General features: G+C 43.3%; 1 protein-coding gene across 3 annotated transcripts in view; it reads left to right on the top strand.

Annotated features, from left to right (window-relative positions):
• Positions 1–20653, top strand: part of IWS1 (interacts with SUPT6H, CTD assembly factor 1) — a 278708-nt gene that overhangs the window by 184088 nt on the left and 73967 nt on the right. Inside the window, exon 11 of one of the 3 annotated variants that reach the window (XR_004540561.1) lies at positions 9464–9517. The exons of the other annotated variants lie outside the window; for them this stretch is intronic. The gene's annotated coding sequence lies outside the window, so the exon portion shown is untranslated. The remainder of the gene's footprint in view (positions 1–9463; positions 9518–20653) is intronic. 3 annotated transcript variants of the gene reach the window in all.

Raw genomic sequence — 20653 nt, 5'->3', positions numbered from 1 at the left:
ACTGGCCATACCTCTCATACCTAGTATCCTTCTAGATTTTGCTGTCACCTTTTCAACCTGTTTGGCCACCTTAAGATCATCACATACAATCACACCTAAATTCCATTCTTCACCCCTTAAACTGTACCGTTCCCTCTGGTTTTTGCAGCCCAAATACATGACCTTGCATTTCTTAACATTTAATTTTAGCTGCCAAATTTCAGACCATTCTTCAAGTTTCGCCAGGTCCTTCTTCTTTATTCACACCATCCGGCGTGTCCACTCTATTGCAGATTTTGGTATAATCTGCAAAGAGGCAAATCTTACCCGACAACCCTTCAGCAATATCATTTATAAAAATGTTTAATAATTCTTTATTTGTTTTCAAATTGAACAGCAAGTGCACAGAAGAATATATTAATATATTATACAAATTATTACATAATAGCACATTAATATCTACCACATAAAATGTAGTGATTTAATAACCCCCCCTACCACCCATCCTTTATCACATTTTAATAAGAATATACACATATTATATAACATATTATAACATATAATGTAAAATTATTCCCAAAATGGAGGTGTGATCGCGACGCTCCTCTTACCTGGGCAACGGATTATTAAGTGAAGTTTCATTTCTGGGAAATTTTCGGCTGAAAAATATCGGAGAAAGGTGTGTGAGCATGGCGAGTACGAGGCAGAACAAAAGTGAAACCGGAGGGTTGGTGAAGCACCAGAAGCAGGATCAAATTACGCCGACTAAAGTGCCGCTTCCGGGAGACGCGTCGGAGGAGCTGAGCAAAGCCGAAGTTAAGGGGGAATTAAGGCAGATTAAACAAATGCTAAAAGAAAACGCAAGTAATATGGCGGAAATGAAGGAGGAAATAATAAATATTCATAGGCAAATTGAATTGGCAAATAAAAGAACCACAGAGTTGGAATCTAAAATGGAGGTTTTGGAATGTGCAGAGAGAAGATGTAAAAGTGACAGTTTGGCGATTATAGAGTTAAAAAATCAGCTTGAGGATTATGAAAACTGTGGCAGAAGAAAGAATATAAAACTTTTTGGTTTACAAGAAAATTTGGAAGGTGGAAATGCCATACAGTTTCTGGAGAATCTACTGCCTAAGTTGCTACAGTTAGATTTCAAACAGCCTTTAGAAATAGAATGTGTACACTGGATTACATTTATAAAAATGTTAAAAAGAACAGGCTCCTTTGAAGCCTGTGTTGGTGGTTACGTGTGCTGTTTAGTTTTGAGAATAACAATGTTTAGCCTGTCGTTACAGGTGCCTCTACTTCACAGATGTCAGTGTTCTTTCATGCTTGGATACTGACTTGGAGGAGCTAAGCTAGCCTGTGAAGTACTCTAGACACGGAGTGTAAAACCTGGAATGGTTCTCTTCTGCAGTCCATGCGGGTAAAGGGAAAGGGAAATAACCCTATGCTATAGAACAGGGGTGCCCACACTTTTTTGGCTTGCGAGCTACTTTTAAAATGACTGGGTCAAAATGATCTACCAACAATAAAAATTTTTTAAAAACACAAAGCACACAGTACGTAGAGAAAATGTTAATTATCATTTATATTCGGGGGGGAAGTTCAAAGATGTAAAGGCAGATGACTTTTTAAAATATGCAATATCAACCTTGCTTAGGGGGGTCAGGGAGAGAGAGAAAAAGAAAGAAGCTATTCAAAATAGACAAATATACCCCCTTCCCGTTTACTAAACCGCGATAGTGGTTTTTAGCACAGGGAGCTGTGCTGAATGCCCTGCGCTGCTCTCGACGCTCACAGGCTCCCTGCACTAAAAAACGCTTTCGCGGTTTAGTAAAAGGGGGCCATAGTGCAAAATATAGACAGCAGATATAAATTCTCAAAATGAACACATTTTGATCACTAAACTGAAAATAAAATCATTTTTCCTACCTTTGTTGTCTGGTGATTTTATGAGACTCCTGACTGTGTCCAATATTTCTTCCTTTCTTTCTGCCTCCTGCATGCTTCCTCTCCTCCAGACCTCATTCCATTCCTCAACCAAGATCTCTCTCTGTCCTTCCATGAGTCCAACTTTTTCTTCCTCTCTCCCTGCCGCCATCCCCTTTCTTTCTTTCTTTCTCTCTCCCTGCTCCCCCAAGCCACTGCCACCAATTTCTTCCTGCTTCCCTGACGCCAGGCCATGTGCGTGCAGCAACTGCACAAGCCCCAGGCCCACAAGCCTCCTCCTCCCCGACAGCTCCAGGCCAGCTGCTGGCTCTAGCAACTATAGAAGAATGACCAGAGGTTCCCTGCCAGTCATAACAAAGGTACCAGAATTTGGAGTGGGCCCAGGCTCATCTGTGGCTACACCACTGACATGGAGATGGTCAGTGCAGTCAAACTGAACTGAAAGCTTAACAAAAAACTGCTAACATTTTATTAACATAACCCATAGGAGACCAATGTGCTCCTTTCAGCAGGTGTGTGCAAAATAAATAATGAGAGCGCTAGGAGAAGGGTTTGAACACAACAAGCAGGACTCAGGACAGAAACTGAGGAATGGGCCTGGAAGACCACCTTCAGGCTCTTCCTTCTTGCCCTGATTGCTTCCCTCTGACATTAGCTATGGCTGGGAGTGATGCTACCCCAACCAGCAGGCAGATTCTGGGTCATATTGGAATAAGGGTACTGTATTACCTAACAAAGGGAAGAACCAGTTGGCAAAGGCTAGTCATAAACCTATTAAGTTGGCCCAATGTCACCTACATGAGACTGGGATACATGAAAGCCTCTCAGGACCCACTGCCTTAAAATGTCACGCTTAAGTAAGGTGCTTTTTTCTTGTATCCAGAGAAAGGGCTATATACTTTCAAAGGAAGTAGTTCAGGCAGAAAGGAAACTCAGGAGCCAATTTTTCTAACTTATGGAGGGTGTTAAACTCAATGCAAATGGCTTGTCATGGGACATAATCAAGAAACTGATTCAATTTTGGCTCCTCTGGATGTAAATGACCTCGACTTCTGCTACGGCAGGAGAAAAAGGGTGGCGATGCAGTGTCATGGAATTGGGGCTTGTGTGGGATTTGACCTTGAACTGCAGCCGCTGCCACTCACCAGGCATCTAGGGGAAACATGTTTTTGGGGTTCCTTTTCTTCCAGCCCCTCCTGCTCCTCTCCTTCCCTGGGCACCACCAGCCGCTTCAGCCTTTCGATCCTGGCGGGGACCGGGGCGGCAGGCCTCATTGCTTCCGTGGGAACTGAGCTCCTTGTGCTGCATGAAGCTCTCATATTTGGGGGGAGTAAAGGGCCAGGAGGGGGTCGAAGAGCTCCGAGCCGATGTCCAGGTGCTTGTCAACGAGCGCGGGACCGGGTCGATCCCCCGCTGTAGGCGGCCGCTGCCTCTCCTCCTCTTCCATGTTTGAAAGACCCGCAGCTTGGGGCTGATGGGGGGGGGAGGCTTATGGGCCCGGCGCTTGTGCAATCGCTGCATGCGCCTGGCCTGGAGTCGAGGAAGCAGGGAAAACAGAAAAAGGCAATGCGAGTCTATTGCGGAGCCCGGTATGGGCTCCGCGATCAACTCGCATTGCCTTTGCGATCTACTGGTAGATTGCGATGGACCTTTTGGGCACCCCTGCTCTAGAATGTCTCACCTATCTATTGGAAAAGATCTTTCCAGGGTAAGTACATAATCTCCTTTTACTAGAATTTCTAGATTTGAACACATCACTCTGTTCTTAAATAAATAACAATGGTTGCCAATTGAGTTTCGTATTCAATTGAGTTGCCAATCGAGTATCGTATAAATTGTTGCTACTTGTTTTTAAAACATTGCTTGGCAGAAAATCTCTAGTTTTGTTTGACTCCCTCTGTATTTATCGACCAACACAGAAGATACGTTCCTTGAACTGTAATGCTTTGGTGGTACCATCTTTTCGTAAAATTCACTGCGAAGAATATAGGAAATCTATATTCTATGTGTGTGGGCCATAGTTATGGAACCAATTACCTGAGCAACCGCAAGGGCTTGGTGATGACACATTCAAGATTTTCTAGTTTGTTTTTTTTTTTTGTTTTTTTAATTATATCAAGTGTTTTGAAGTTTATTAAGTAATTGTTTTAAATTGTGAATGTTTATTGGAATCTACCTAGAAATGTTGATAGAGTGGAATGTAATGTTTTTTTAAATAAATAAGTTTTCAGCACCTGGGATATGTGTACCCTTAGGGGTACATGATAAGGCTGCAAAAGATATATGCAGAACAGTCTGTCTGGCTCTCCCTTTTTACTAAATTGCTTGTGCCTCAGGCTGCTATGTTAAAATTTGTGGTCAGGAACTGAGCTAACATAGATGCTGTGCTTTTAGGCCCTTTTTCATAAACAGAAGCCAGGAGGAATGTTGACAGTTTAGAAATCCTGATTTAGTTTCCAACTCAAACTTCATTAATCACTACTACCACCATAATGACTTATATAGATGGTTTATCCCAGGACAAGCAGGCAGCATATTCTCACATGTGGGTGACATCATCCACGGAGCCCTGATACGGACAGCTTTAAAAGTGTATCACCACTTAAGTTTTCTGTGGAGCAAAGAAGTCGTTTTTTGATTGAACTCTGTTAGTTTCCTTTGCCTTTCCGCTTTGTGTCTTTTTTTTTTCTCTAAATTTATATTTTTTTGTCTACTTTTAGTATATCAATTTTTTTCTTTCTTCGGTAAAAATAAAAAATTGAAAGAGTTTAACTTTTTTTCTTTTCTTGTTGGCTTTGACATTCGGGGTTTTTTTTCCTAGGGCAAAATTGAGTTTAATTTTGCTGAAGCCATATTCCCGTCCACGTCAAAACTATTAACGGGCTTTAAAAAGTGCTGTAGGTGTCAGAGGCCTATTTCCCTCACCAACTCTCATAATTGGTGTCTGCAGTGTCTAGGCCCTGAACACTGGATGGAGTCTTGCGCCCAGTGTTCCACCCTACAGAAATACTCTTATTAAAGCCCATTGGCTTAACAGGAGAAATTGTTTGGTGCGGCCAAGGACATCGAGTCCCTTGACAGACCAAGTAGCGACGCCCACGTTCTCTACTATTGCGGCTTCTCTCATTCAAGGTGTGCATCCTCGTCGAGGTTTCCCTCTCTGAGACAGCCAGTGCACCAATGGTACCGGCAGATAAGCCAACGGTACTGGTGCTTTCATTTCGGGAGAACCAGAGGGAGTTTGGTTATATTTTCAAACTCCATGCACCAGTGCTTACATCGACTCCTCGGTACCGGCCCAGTTTGAGCATACTGCCACAAGGCCCCACTGTACCGCAGTCAGCTATCCTTCGGAACGTCGACATGGATCTTCATTAAGTCATCGTCGATCCTTGACTTGATGGTCTACTCCCCGGCTTCGATCATCGCATCGCTGGTCCAGTTCTCCATCGGTGCATTGACTCACTACTTCAAGACATCGATATTCTTCTTCTACTCGACGTTCAGAGTCAAGGAGAAGCATCGATCTTCATCACGTACTTCAAAGTGCAAAAGAGCATCTCATCGATCCTCCTCTTCATCTTCCATTAGATCAGTACCGAACTTGTCAAAAGCATCAATCCACTTGACGCACAGCTTCCAAAGCTTCTCTACAATTCTGATTTACAGTCTGAATCAGAAAGTGACCTCTCTGATTCTTCAACTGAGGCTAATGATATCCCCTTGGAACCATCTCTTCAGAAAACTCTTCCAAAGACAAAACTTGGCTTTTCTCTAAAATGTAATGACCCCTCCTGCTTCGATATACTAAGTCCCTCTAAACTTCTCTTTACTAAGTCCTTCTACTTTTCATTGTAGTTCCTTTCTATATCAATTCTTGTAAACCGTGCCAAGCTTTACTTCTGTGGAGATGATGTGGTATACAAACTTAAGGTTTAGTTTAGTTAGTTTAGATCTCCTACAGAAAGACTGTCTTTTAGACAGCTAGGCAAAGACCTGCCTGTCAAGCTGGATGCTGACTCTGGCTTCAGTGCTGAATACTTGGAAGCCTTGGACTATGATGAGCCTCCCAAAGAGCTCCTCAGATTACTGCTGCATGGTATTCTCAAAGAGACTCTTCAAGAATTGGGAAACACCCTTGACTGTCAGTAGCTCCAAGAAAGCTGGATTCTATTATAGAATAATTTCTTTTCCAGGGTTTGATAAACCACAACTTCAACATCAGTCATTACTTGTGGAATCAACCTTGGAAAAAGTATTTTGCTTCGAGAGTCTATGCCTCAGCACCAACAGGGCGAGAAGTCTGGAATATGGACAAATTTGGACATTGCCTTTACCAAAATTCTGTGTTGGCAGAGTCCTTAATTACAATTTCTACATGTCCTATTATCTTAAACATCTAGTACATAAATTACCTTCCTTTGACACATATATTCCTGCACAACACTTTTCGATCTCCCTCCCAAACCAGAAAGTATTTGGCAAGATCTGCTTATGATGCCTTCGAGTTGTCATATAGAGCATCTGCTATGTCAGTGGCTATGATATGCCTAGTGTGGTTGAGGGTCTTGGATATGGACATCAACCTTTAAGACAAATTAATATTCCCTGTTTAAGAGAAGAACTTTTTGATGATTCCATTGAGGTGGCCACACAAAAGTTAACTTAGCTTCACAGTCATCTGAACCTCTCTCTTCATATCGGAGGCTATTTTCTTCCAAACCTTCTGTCTCCCATCCACCTTGGCAGAAGAAGCAAAAGCAACAGTGACCTCAAAAATCTCAACCAGCAGCTCCTCAAAAACCTGCTTAGTCTTTTTGATGTGCTCATGGAGAGCATAGCCGCTGTTTCTCGCAGCCTCTTCCTCAGCCAATTGGGGGTCGGCTCCAACTATACCATCCACGCTGGATGCTGATAACAACCGACTTGTGGGTTCTCAAAGTTATTCAGAAGAGTTACTCTCTTCATTTCATCACTATACCTCCAAATCATCTTCCAAGAGAGTTTTCTTTAAACCCTCATCAGACCCTCCTGCTCAAAAGAATCTACTCCTGGTATTTTCTCATCCTGAGGAAGACGGGAGGTCTGCGTCCAATTTTTGACCTCAGGGACTTGAACAAATATTTAGTAAAAAAGTTTTGAATGTTGTTCTTGGCAACTCTATATTCTCTCTTAGATCAAAATGATTGGCTATGCTCTCGGGATCTAAAATAAGCTTATACTCGCATACCAATTCATCCTGCCCACAGGAAATTTCTGAGATTGCAAGTAGCCCATCAACACTTTCAGTACAAGGTTCTGTCCTTCAGCCTGGCATCTTTGCCCAGAGTATTTACCAAGTGCCTGGTAGTAGTGGCAGCAACTTTAAGGACTAACGGACTCCAAGTTTTTCCTTATCTCAACGATTGGCTAATAAAAAATGCCTTTCCTCAAGGGGTGCTCTCAGCAACACAGTCAACAGTCCTGTTTCTTCAGCAGTTGGAGTTCAAAGTCAGCTTTCTGAAATGTCAACATCAACCCTCTCAAACTCTACCATTCATAGTGGCCCTGCTCAACACCATTCAACTCAGGGTGTTCCTACCTCAGCAAAGACAAGACAGTTTGATACAATTTTCCAATCAGGTTTATCACCTTCCGTCCACCTCGGCCAGGTGGATGATGATACTATTGGGTCACATGGCGTCCACAGTCCATGTTACCCCCTTTCAAAGACTCCATCTTGGGAAACCTCAGTGATCCCTGTCATCTCAATGGTCTCAAGCTCTCGACCCACTCTCACAAGAGATTAGTCACATCTTCACTTTGTCAATCTCTGCAGTGGTGGATGAATTCCTCAAATCTTTCCAAAGGGCTGTTTCAAGTCCCTCCACATCAGAAAGTTCTGACCACAGACTTGAATCTGGACTATTGCTCACAATATATGCCTCAAAACGGTCTATATTTAAGGAGAGAAGGAATTCTCTCGCTGACAAACTCAGAAAATTTCTCCGACCACACAAGTGGATGCTCAACTCCATGGTCTTGCATCAGATATTCTCTCTTTGGGGACTCCTCAGATAGACCTGTTTGTGTCCCCCCACAATTACAAGCTGCCTCAATTTTGTTCCAGACAGTACTCTCAGAACTTCTTGAATTGGATGCTTTTATCCTGGATTGGACGCACAAATTCCTTTATGCGTTTCCACCAATTCCTCTCATTCTCAAAATGCTATTCAAGCTCAAACGAGAATCGACCACCATGATCCTGATGTCCCCTCGGTGGCCCAGACAACTGTGGTTCTCCCTTCTACTTCAGCTCAATGGCAAAGAACCAATACCCCTGCAGATCTTTCCATCTCTTTTCACACAGAGTCAAGGATCTCGTTTTACATTCCATTCTACAGTCCATGCACCTGACAGCTTGGTATCTCTTGGGGTAACGTCAGATGATACTGATCTTTCTGAAACCTCCTTTTGAACCAATGTCTTCAGCTCATCTTAAATATCTCACTTAAAAAGTGATATTTCTAATCTCCATTACTTCTGCTCTTCAAGTGAGCGAGCTTCAAGCGCTGGTGGCGGACCCGCGTTTTACTGTGTTCTACCATGATAAAGTAGTGCTTTGCATCCATCCAAAATTCCTCCCAAAAGTAGTCAAGGAATTTCATTTGAATCAATCCATTGTGCTTCCAGTGTTTTTTCCCAAGCCTGATTCTCAGCCTGGAGGAACGGCTCGTCATACTTTGGACTGCAAACGAGCTTTGGCTTATTACTTACAGTGGACTAAGCCACATAGAATATCTCTTCAACTGTTCATCTCCTTTAATCCTAACAGGTTGGGCCAGCCTGTATCCAAGAGAAATGTCTCCACATGGTTGGCGGCCTGTGCTGCCTTCTGTTATGCTCAGATTGGGCTGCAACTCGGGGGTCTTGTGACAGCACACAAGTCCGAACTATGGCAGCTTCAGTGGCTTTCTCCTATTGATGAGATCTGTAAAGCTGCTAATTGGTCCTCAGTTCATACATTCATGTCTCACTACAGTCTGGAATCTTATTCCAGACAGGATGGTCACTTCAGCCAAGCGGTATTACAAAATTTGTTTTCTTAATGGCCGACACTCCCTCTATCCCATTGTAGTAAGCTAGGGTGTCCCACATGTGAGAATATGCTGCCTTCTTGTCCTGGGATAAAGCACAGTTATTTACCGTAATGGGTGTTATCCAGTAACAGCAGGCAGATATTTTTACAACCCACCCTCCTCCCCTGGTTGGCTTCTTAGCTTGTTTACAGAACTGAGGAACCATGAGCCTATGTCGGGCGGGAAGGCACTCGCGCATGCGCGGTACGGGCAGTCCCAAAGTTTCTAAAAACTTAAACTGGCGATACACTTTTAAAACTGTCCATACCGTGGCTCTGTGGATGATTGTCACCCACATGTGAGAATATCTGCCTGCTGTTCCTGGATAACCACCCTTACGGTAAGTAACTGTGCTCTATCTATATAATAGATGAAATCATATTTATTTTATTCAATCATTTGTTTTCTCCAAGGGCAAGCAAGATGAAATAATCTCACTTATGGGCAATGTCATCCGACAAAGCCAGGTATGGGAAATGCTCCTCAGCATCCTTTCTAGAAGCATTTGGAAGCAGCTTACTGTGCATGCATGTGCCTTTCAGTCCACCGTCATTGTGCAGGACCAGCTCAGCCTTCATTTTTCCAAGGAGCAGTGAGAATGTATGTCATCTTTTGTCCCACAAAGCTCACATCTCTGAAAACTTTCCCATTGTGAAGTAAGATGTTTGCTGCCCTTTTAATTGTGTAAATTGTATGCACAGGGCCACTTTCCTTTTTCTTCCCTTGTATTTTTCCTAGTTAGATTTTCCAGAACTTCTTAAGTTTTCCCATGGCCTATTAAGCCTCTTTGGCCTTGGTACCCAGTCGAACCAGTTGATTTCACTTCAGGTATTTTTCTTGGCATGTCCCGTAAAACTCCCAGTGGTTTTAAGAAGTGCTCCAGGTGCAACATGACCATGTCTCTCACAGCCACCCATAGCTGGTGCATGGGGCCTGATCATGATCCCTCTTATAAACTCTATTTACAGATTTCAAGGAGAGGCATCAAGGGTCAAGAGAAACAGGGCAAACAGAAGTTTGTTACATCTACTTTGACATGGGAGGCATTAGTCTCTATGGATGCATTGAAATCAAGAGGGCCTCCACATTCCTCGACATCAATAATCAGACATCCTCTGATTCCTTCCTAAGAGCAACAAAAGATTCATCATCATCAACACTGAAAGCCATTGCATGGCGTCAAGTGTACTGTATTATCAAGGTCAACGTTATTCTTAAAGCTCCCCTGGCATGAGGGCCGCTTACATTACATTAGTGATTTCTATTCCGCCTGTGCCTTGCGGTTCTAGGCGGATTACAATTTAGAAGATATCTGGGCATTTCCAGTAGAATTGCATAACAGGAAGTGAGTATATTACAGGTTACGGTAGAGAATAATAACACATTCAAGTTATAGAAGATGGTTACATAACATTGAAGGAAGAAGTTTTCTAGTTACAGATGATTGCTTTTTTAGGTTTCTTAATATATGACATAACGTTGAAGGAAGAAGTTTTCTAGTTACAGATGGTGATTGCTTATTTAGGTTTCTTAATATTTGTTGGTGATATAGTTTTAAGAGATGATTAGTTTGAAGATTTGACTAGGTGTTACTATAGGGGTGATATTCCCGAGGGAATAATCATGAGCTAATAGGTGGTGGTTAGAGTGTTGGGAAGTATTTTTTGAATAGAAGTGTTTTTATTTCTTTTCGGAACACTTTAATGTCTGTTGTTTTGATCAGTATTTTGGAGATGGAAGGGTCAATTTTAGCTGCCTGTGTCGCTAGAAGGTTGTCATATAGTTTCTTGCGTCGAATACCATTGAGAGGAGGGTAGGTGAAAAAGTTCTGAGTTCTCCTTCTTCTGGGTGGGAGGTAACGGTATAGGCGGTTGTTTAGGTAACTGGGTGCAGCTCCATGGGTTACTTTGAATAGAAGACAGTAGAATTTGAATTGAGTTCTTGCTTTTATCAGTAGCCAGTGAGAGTCTAAGTATGCATTGGTGATGTGGTCAAATTTACTAAGCGAGTAGATGAGTCTGAGGGCTGTGTTCTGGACGGTCTGCAGTTGTTTTATCATGTTGCTTGGGCATGGTAAGTAGAGGCTGTTGCAGTAGTCTACAATACTGAGCACAAGGGATTGGACAATGATCCTGTATTGATCTTTGTTAAAGAATTTTCTTATTTTTCTTAAGTTTCGCATTGTGAAGAATGCTTTTTGGATGATTTTGTGGATTTATGTCTGCATAGTGCAGCATCTGTCTAATTGTATTCCCAGAATTTTGAGGGAGCTCTGTATTGGGTACTTGATTGTATTTACTTCCAGTTCTATTAAGGACGGTTTTTTGTCCTTCTCTAGTAGTAGAAATTTAGTTTTGTCCGAGTTCAGCTTCAACTTATGATTCGTCATCCATTTTTCTACTGTTTCCAGTGTTGTTTTCAGGCGTCCAGTGGAGATGGGGTCTTGGATGTCGAAGGGGAGGAGGATGGTTATGTCGTCCGCGTAGCTGAATGATGTTATATTTAGAGCGTCTAGGGTTGTGCCTAGGGAAGCTAAGAAGAGGTTGAATAGTATGGGTGAGAGAGGAGATCCTTGTGGTACTCCGCAGGGGTTTGACCATGATTCGGATATAAGATCATTTGACTTAACTCTGTATGATCTTATTTTAAGGAAGCCTTGGAACCAGTTGTGAACTCTACTGAGATTCCTATTGCGTTTAGTGTCTGGAGTAGTATGGGATGGTCCACTAGATCGAATGCTGCTGAGAGATCAAGTTGGATGATTAGCAACCTGTTTCCTAGGCTGAGGTGTTGTCGGGCTATGTCTAGTAAAGATACCAGTAGAGTTTCTGTGCTGTGATTTGTTCTGAATCCAGATTGAGATGGAATATTGTGGGCTTCTAGGTACTTGGAAAGATGTTGTGCTACTAGACCTTCTATTATTTTGACGTACAATGGGATAGAAGCGATAGGTCTATAATTTGATGGGTTGTCTATTGGACCTTTGAGGTCTTTCAGTATAGGCATAATTATGATTTCACCAAGTTCCAGTGGGAGCTGACCTTCCCAGAGGGTGGTTTGCAGCCATAGCGTGAAACTAGCTTTGAATTTAGTGGACGCTGAAGCTAGTAGGTATGGAGGACAGTTGTTCAAATCACATGAAGATTTGCAGTATTTTTTGTAAAGCCAGTCCAGTTCTGACCATTGAATTGTAGGGAAGTTGGTCCAGATCCTATCTGCTGAGATGGCTTCGTCTATTGTGGGTTTTATTAGTATCTCTTCTAAGTTGTTTTGAGAGTTGTTGAATGTGGCTCTGATTGTGATGATTTTATTTTTGAAATGGTTCACTAATTGAGGTGCTGTTGGGGTCTGGTTTCCCTGGGTGGTGAGGTATGGTTTGGTATCGGTGAGATTTCTTACGAGGTTGAAGAGTTTTTTTGTGTCTAGTTTTTCAGTGCCAATGAGATTAGAGTAGTAGTCTTTTCGTTTTTCCTTCAGTTTGATTTTGTATTGCTTGATTTGGATTCTCCATTCTGTTTTGGTGTGGTCTTGTTTCTGTTTTTTCCATGCCCTTTCTAGTTGTCTACATTGCCTTTTTAGCTGTAGGAGTTCGGCGTCAAACCATTTGTCTGATGGCCTACATATTTTATTTTTAGATTTTAGTGGAGCTAGTTTGTTCAAGGTAGATTCACTGAGGGACCGCCAGGTGTTTATGAATTCTATAGGGTTGTTGGAATCTATTGCTGGATCTACTGTGTTCCAAAATGTGGAAGGTTCGATTTTCTGTCTGGTCTTAATGCTTGTTTTGAGAGGAGTGGGTTTGTTGTTGTTATGCTCCCAGTTGATGGTGAAGGTATATTTGTAGTGGTCTGACCAGAGGGTAGGATGCCAGGAGCCATTGGTGATGTGGATATTTTGTGTGTTGAGGTTTGGGGATGTGTATGCTGCAATATCGAGTTGATGGCCCTTTTCGTATGTGGATTTGGGGTTGAGGGTCTGGTAAGACAGGGTATTGAGGTATGAAAGAATATCCTCTACTTGTTTGGAGGTGTGGTCTTCTAGGTGGAGGTTAAGTCTCCAAGGATCAGGTTATGTGTGGAGGAGAGAGAGTTCTGGAAGATGAATTCTTCTAGTTCTTGTTTTGTGGTGTTCCATTTTCCTGGTGTGACGTAGCATAGAAGGCAGTTCAGATTTCCTGTGAGTGTGTTGTCAGAGAGTTGGCAAGCTAGAAGGTCTAAGTGAGGGGTGGAGTGCTTGGCTAAGACTTTAATGTTGAGGTTGGTTTTTACTATGATTGCTAGGCCTCCTCCTCTTCTGTTTGCTCGACATACTAGCTCTATTTTGTATCCGTTTGGGCAGATTTCAGTGATGTGAGGGTCTGAGTCAGAGGTGAGCCAGGTTTCGGCTAGGAAGAGGCAGCCTAAATTCTCTTTAATCAGCCAGTCCTTGATTAGTTTTGTCTTTGGGCCGATAGATCTTATGTTCATGTATGCGCATGCTATTGATGTGAATTTTGTGAGAGAGAGGGGGGTCGTGACTATGTTTGTGAGTGTTTTTGGTGATGTCTGGTGTATTTTTGCGCTTGTCCTAGGCTTTGTTGGATGTCTTTTTCCCCAGATTGTGAGAATGCTTTCGTGGCTGTATGATGAACAAGGGATCAGGATTCTAGGGGTTTGGAGTTTCCGCTAAACAGTGTGATAATCTACATTGAGTTGAGATCAGGCCACCAGTATACCCAGATACCTTTGAGGGTGTGACCATTTTGGCTGAGCCCCAGCCTTCATTGATGGAAGCCCTTGAACAGCTCTGGGCCATGCTCATTGAACAAATGGAGCACCCATTTGCTCGGCAGGAGGCTGTGGTATTGAGGGCACTGATGATGGCATCTCAGATGATCCAACCTACGCTGGAGACCGATGCACTCCCTGTAGAAAGCACATCAAAGCCAAGGCTTTGGCAGACATCAGTGCCAGGGTGCACTGAGCTGTTGCAAATCTGCAGCCCCTCAGCGTGGGGTTAGAGGAAGCTCATTGAGGTACTGAGGGTCTCCTGTACCTGAGTGCCCTCATCTCAGGCCTGACCACAGCCATTTGAAGCAGGCAGACACGACCTGGGTGTTGAAGAATTACCAGAAATTGTTTTATCTCAGACTCGTCTTCTCCCCATTGAAGGAGAAAATCTCTTCCAGAGGAGAGCTCCTCCATTGATTTTATGCAAGGGATAGCTAAGCCCATCCCATTTGATCTGGATGCCAAGGATAATTCCAGTACTAAGCCAGTGGACATCCTACAGTTTGGCAGTACTCCTAAAGAGGCTATGACAGTACCTGTTCACAGAATCCTGAAACTAGTACAGATAAAGATAAGAGCATAAGAATAGCCTTACTGGATCAGACCAATGACCAAGTATCCCTTCTTTATGAAGGCTAATCCAAGTCACAAATACCAAATAGTAGCAGCATTCCATGCCACCTATCCAGGACAAGCTGTGGCTTCTCCCATGTCTGTCTTAACAGCAGTTTATGGACTTTTCCTCCAAAAAGAGGTTTGGACAAATTCCTGGAGGAAAAGTCTATAAACTGCTGTTTAAGACCCACCTCTGTAAAGCAATTTAACAAGAAAGTTGATTCTATATATAGGGTCCAGAAAGCTCCAGGATTCGAGAAGCTTCAGTTTCCTTACCATTCTATGGTGGTTGAATTTGCTCTCAAAAGAGCCAGAGTTCCAAGATGCACTCCTAGGTGCCCCTGGGAAGGAAGGCTTGGACATTGGAGTCTTTTGGGAAGTTGTTCTTCCAAAATGCTGCACTTGCTTCCATATAGCTTCCATATAACAGCTCTTAATGAGCATGCACTTTTGGAATACCGTGCACACTGTAGCAGAGTTCACAGATGCTCTCTCGGGAAAAGGCTGAGGAGCCCTGTGGACTTAGTAGCTAAAGAGCAGGAGCACAGAAAGTACTTGGGCCAGGTACCCTATGATGATTTCAATATGGCATCCAAAGCCTCCACTATGGGGATTGGATTGCACAAACTTACTTGGCCGGGTGCTTCAAACCTTGAACCTGCAGTTCAGGAGAAGCTGGCAGATGTTCCTTGCTTGTGTGCTTTTTGTGACAAGATGGAAAAGTCAGTGGACCTCAAATAAAACATACTGAAACCATCAAGCAGTATTGTATAGTAACTAAATTTAAGTTATTACTGTAATTAAGTAAAAGTTGTGTTACTTTTATTTGTAAAGAAGTACAGTATAACATTTGTTACTTTTACTGAAGTAATAATTTTGCCTAATTTTACTACTAGGTTAAGTGCGGTGGTCCCCCTCTCACCCACAACCCCCTTTGGAGCGCTTTAAAATTGTTTAAATCCATTGCGCTGATGTCCTGTGAACGATTGTCGGCCCAGCTTTGTCTGCACGCGATTGTCTTGCGCGGTTTTAACTATGAACCGCTCTGCGGGTTTATGATTTTGGAGTATTTTTTCTTAGTGTTCGGTTAGGACCTCTGCCCTGGAGATGTTGCAAACTCACTTTGCGGAAATCTGCTGCTAGCAGGATCAGCTCTTGGGACAGTTAGCTAGCCTGCCTGCATTTGTATTTTTTGGAGCTTGAGTGCAGGCTGTTTGCTCCTTCTCAGCTTGGCTGGGATTAATAGTGGGCCAACTGTGTGGTCCTCTCCCCCGTCATGGTGCAAGGTTTTCCGGGGATTGAAGCTGTCAGAAATCAATCTGACTGACAGCCTGAGACCAAGTTCGTTCCATGAACCTATGAAGCAGAGTTCTTCATTTGTCCCAGCTACACTCCTAAGCTGAAGCAGGCAGGCACATGGCACAGTGAATAAAGCTATTACGGCCTGTGGGAAAATTGTGAGGGGTGTCCAAAAGTGAAATGTGAAGGTTTCTGTAGCCAGAGCCAAGGTCCCTCACCTCTGAAACCCCTTTCCTTGCATTTTTTGTGCTTCACAGGAGTCCTCACTGGCTGTTTTTGGTGTGATTTTGCTGCCACCATCTATCTTAGATTTTAAATTATATTTTTTCTAAAGCCTTCATCTCTCTCAAAACCCCTCAATTTTACTTAAAATCAGTACGGATGAACCCCTCAGACCTTCCTACTCCTATATCATGCCAGGATTGTGCTGGATGGCCAGCCGAGGAGCGTCCATGTCCCGCGTGTGGTGGAGCTCACAAAGGAGGAGTAGAAACCTTGGACTCGGCCTCCTCTTCCAAAGATGGAGATCTACAGGAGACGCTTTCCCAAGGAAAGAAACCCTTTCCGGAGTCCTACAAAGGTGCATTGGCTAAGCGCAGACGTAAGGATGCCACGGAGCCCAGGAGGACCTGCAGCCCTTAGGACCCCCAGTGCATGGCTTCACCCTGTTTTTTGTGAGCCTTATGTGGAAGGCCTAGTTGAACTGCTGAGAATCTTCAGCGTCTGTGTTCAGCGCTACGGAGGCAGTAATGCAGAGGTTTTCTCTTCAGCAGACCTGAAGAGGCCACAGACCTAGGCCCAGGATGTTCAGTCTAACATAAACTAGAGGGGATGCAAAGTCAGATTCTGTGCTATTATTGTCCCAGGATGCAGTTTCTCTGAGTCTGGTTCTCTGCATGATAACATCAGTCAAGAAGCGGTAGTGTCCCTGGACCAGAAGTAAGTCCCTCACAGTATGCCAGCTGTTTGAAGTCTCTGCGCTGTTGGGCATTATATCTACCTCACTGTGAGAACTGAAGCTGGGAGTTCCTCCAACCCAATCATCGCTGTGCTCAATTATGAGCAGCTTAGTTACTCCAATCGCATGCTTTCCCTCGCATTCGGACATCACAAAGCTGGTCACAGACCACTGGGAGCTTCCAGAGGGGTACCTGTGAATGGCTAAGACTATGTCCAGGCTTTAAATTATGGCTCTGGATTTGCAGCAGCTGTTTGTTCAGCTGAAGGTAGATTCGTTGCTGGCACAGGTCCAATACAAACCTCCTTTCCTAGTAAAGGATACTTGGGACCATAAACTGGTGGTCCTCGAGAGAAAATTTAAAGCTTTGGCCCTAGGGATTAGAGCAGCAGCCTTGGTTTCCTTTGTGGCACTTGCTTTCCACACCTGACTGAATTGAGTCCTAGCCTCAGAGTTAGACAAGAACCCCCTCCCCCAGATAGGGGTGAATTATATAGTGGATGCTTTGTATGAAATAATCAGAGTCATGAGCAAAGTGTCCTTTGCTATCGCCGCCCAGAGTATGCTCTGGATCAAACAATGGGCAGGAGATTCAGCTTCTAAAGCCACATTGATCAGGTTTCTCTTTCAGGGGCAGATGCTATTTAGTAAGGGTCTGGATGACCTGATGGCCAGTGTTAACGGACCATCACCGCAAAGCCTTGCTGGACAGGAGAGCCTAGAGTCCGGGAGGCCAAGCGATGCAGAGGGCCTTTCAGGGATCTTGGTAGAGGTTTAGCGGGGGCAGGAGACAGCAAGTAGGTCTCACCCCTTTCCAGCCTCCAAGAAAGCACAATGATGCCAGGACAGGGGCCAAGCCTATTGGCAGTCTGGGCTCAGATTGTCACAACCATTGGGTCCTGGAAGTTATTTGAGAACGTTATAAATTGAGTTCTGTGCCTTCCTTAAAGATCTTTGTAGATTCTCAAGCCAGCTTGCAGGAGACAGCGCTGAGTCTGGGCAATAATGCAAAGGCTACTGGATCCCAGACGAAGAATCAGGCTAAGAAGACTGGAAGCCAGTTCTGGTCCACAAGTTGGTCAGTGCTGGACTGGGAGTGCCACACTTCCGTATGGAGACCGGTCGGTCATAGTTGGGGGGGGGGGGGGAATTTCCTGCTTCCCATCTCCACAGTCCTATTTTTCTGGCCAACAGCATTTCCAGTTCACTGCGCTTCCCTTGAACCTAACAATATGAATGAATTTAACCCATAGTAGTTAAAATACCTACATGCCTAAGTGAAGGAAAAGATCTCAACACCACATCAATGGAACATATAAAGTTCTCCTATGGTTGCACAGTGGTGTTAGGTCTCTTTCATGGATCAAAAAACCATCACATTTACCATAGCCTTAAATTAATCGGCCTTCTTTTCTCATTTATCTTATTAACTTTTATTCTTTTTTTCTTTTTCAAATACCAGTTTATTAAATTTTAAATATATTTTAACAACAAATAAATAGCAGCATATTACATTCTTAAGACTGCCCCAGAGTTTGTACCACAGAACTTTTGCTTGTGGCTTAAACATTAATCCTGTGCAGAGAAACAATCAAGAAGCCACTTATCTTGATCTTTCAGCTTTAGTGCTGCACTATTCGTGATGTCGGAACTTCCCAAATCAATTTGATGCCAAAAATGATTAACTGACAGGTCCCGTTTTGCTCCCAAATGTCGGCTTCATCAGGATTTCTTAATTGGGTTCTCACATTCACATGTATTTCTATTTGAACGTACGAACCCGATAAATGACAAAAGAAGGCTGATAATTTATGGCCATAATAAATTTGAAGGTTTTTTGATCCATGAAAGAGATCTAGCACCATTGATTTATTTTACACTTTCCTCTGATGTAGTCTTGATATCTAGATAGTGAAACACTTGCATCCTCAGTCTGCATAGAAACACTGACTACTGCTAGGTGTTTCGTGAAAGCTCCTGGGTACTGATGCGAGTGTTACTCAGGTTCTGCGTGCTTCTAGAAGAGATTCCACTAGATCATATGGATTCAAATGGAAGATATTTGCCAACTGGTGTGTGGGTAAGGTCTTAGATCCTTTTTCCTGCTCTATGCAAAAACTGCTTGAATTCCTTATACACCTGTCACTCAAGCGTCAAGACCAACTCCTTAAGGGTTCACCTTGGTGCACCTGGAGCTTATTGTGTAGAAAGTAAAGCCATTAATTGTTTTCTTCATAAGTGGCTTGCTTCCACTAAAACTCCCATTAAGCCCCCCAACAGTGTCATGGGATTTCAGTGTTCTTACCCAGCTGAGGAAAGCACCTTTTGAGCCACATGATCCTATCACCTGAAGTACCTGACTTTGGAATGTTCTGTTTTTGGTGGCAGTCAATTCAGCATGCTGGGCCAGTGAGTTACAGGCCTTAGTAGTTGATCCAACTTTCAGGAACTTGTACAAAACATGATTTTGCACATGCATCCCAAGTGTTTTCCTAAGGTAGTGTCAGAGTTCCATATTAGTCAGTTGTTTTACTATTTTTCCCCAAGCCACATGCCCATCATGGTGAAAGAGCACTCTGGACTGAAAAAGAGCATTGGCCTATCAGGAATGGACAGAGCCCTTAGAAATCCACCCAACTTTTTATTTCTTTTCACCCCAATATGTTGGGAGCTGCCATCAGAATTGGCTGGCAGATTGCATCTCCTTTACCTGGGCCGACTCTGGAGGGTCATGTCATAGCTCATAATGTCAGAGCCATAGCAGCTTTGGTAGCCTGCTTGAGGTAAACTTTAATAGAGGAGATCTGCAGCGCTATAAAACATGGACTTCAGACCAGACATTCACATCTCAATACCACATAGAACATGATTCCCAAAGAAACAGCCAGTTAATTTATTTTAAAATGTATATACCATCTAAAAACTAAACAGTTTACAATAATAAAACATACGTACATAAAATTAACATCACAAAAGTATCTTCTGCTCCAAAATCAACCAACTACAGAAAAATGCTGTAACAGCTGACTTTTTACTTTTTCTTAAATTGTAACCTATTTGAACCGTAATTGCTCTGCCAGGGCATTCCACAGCTTAACACCAGCAATAGAAAAAGCCTTTGCTCTGGTACACGGCGGCCTTCTGGTCAAAGACCAGCACCCTATCTGAGACTAGTCCTACCAGCGTACCTCATTGTTCATTATGAATTTGTCTAATTTTGTCTTGAATCCCTGGAGGGTGTTTTCCCCTATGACAGATTCCAGAAGAGCGTTCCAGTTTTCTACCACTCTGGGTGAAGAACTTCCTTACGTTCGTACGGAATCTATCCCCTTTCAATTTTAAAGAGTGCCCTCGTTCTCCCTACCTTGGAGAGGGTGAACAACCTGTCCTTAGCTACTAAGTCTATTCCCTTCAGTACCTTGAATGTTTCAATCATGTTCCCTCTTAATCTACTCTATTCGAGGGAGAAAAGGCCCAGTTTCTCTAATCTTTCACTGTACGGCAACTATTGCAGCCCCTTAACCATCTTAGTCGCTCTTCTCTGGACCCTCTCGAGTAGTACCGTGTCCTTCATCATGTACGGCGACCAGTGCTGGACGCAGTACTCCAGGTGAGGGCGCACCATGGCCAGGTATAGCGGCATGATAACCTTCTCCGATCTGTTCGTGATCTCCTTCTTTATCATTCCTAGCATTCTGTGAAAAGGTTCTGGTACAAATACTTCCTCACGCACACATTCTGTCGTCTCTGGTACAGATGCATCTGGGGGCACCTTCTTTGAAAGAACAGACTACGTCATGTTAAAGGAGATGTCCATTTATTATGAGTCCTTCATTCATTTATATAGCATTATACATGGGTCAGTTTTTTCAGCATATGACTGTAGGAAAGACCATATTTTGGTAACAGGATACATAAAGCAACTAGAAAAAGGTATCAAACATAAGGGGGAGGAGCAAATG

This window comes from Geotrypetes seraphini, chromosome 9, assembly GCF_902459505.1.
Source record: "Geotrypetes seraphini chromosome 9, aGeoSer1.1, whole genome shotgun sequence".
Classification (NCBI taxonomy): domain Eukaryota; kingdom Metazoa; phylum Chordata; class Amphibia; order Gymnophiona; family Dermophiidae; genus Geotrypetes; species Geotrypetes seraphini.
This window is presented reverse-complemented; position numbering and strand designations above follow the sequence as displayed.